Source organism: Homarus americanus, unplaced genomic scaffold, assembly GCF_018991925.1.
Source record: "Homarus americanus isolate GMGI-L3 unplaced genomic scaffold, GMGI_Hamer_2.0 scaffold31821, whole genome shotgun sequence".
NCBI classification, from domain to species: domain Eukaryota; kingdom Metazoa; phylum Arthropoda; class Malacostraca; order Decapoda; family Nephropidae; genus Homarus; species Homarus americanus.
The window spans coordinates 237,501-237,863 of NW_024751282.1; positions in this window are offsets into that span (position 1 = coordinate 237,501).

Sequence of the window (363 nt, forward strand, 5' to 3'; positions counted from 1 at the left end):
CACACCTTCCCTCCTACCACAAACCCTCCTCCACAACAGCAGCTGAGGGCTGTGGTGGGCCATGTTTAATCCTCATAACACAGCTTCCACATAAGATCGTAATACAGTGTAAGTCCTGGCGACACTTGGCATCGATCACCAAACATATTATCAATATTTCTAACATTTACCATAAACATTTACCATAAACATTTACCATAAACATTTACCATAAACATTTACCATAAACATTTACCATAAACATTTACCAAAACATTTACCATAAACATTTACCATAAACATTTACCATAAACATTTACAAACATTTAAAAAACATTTGCAAAACATTTACCATAAACATTTACCATAAACATTTACCATAAA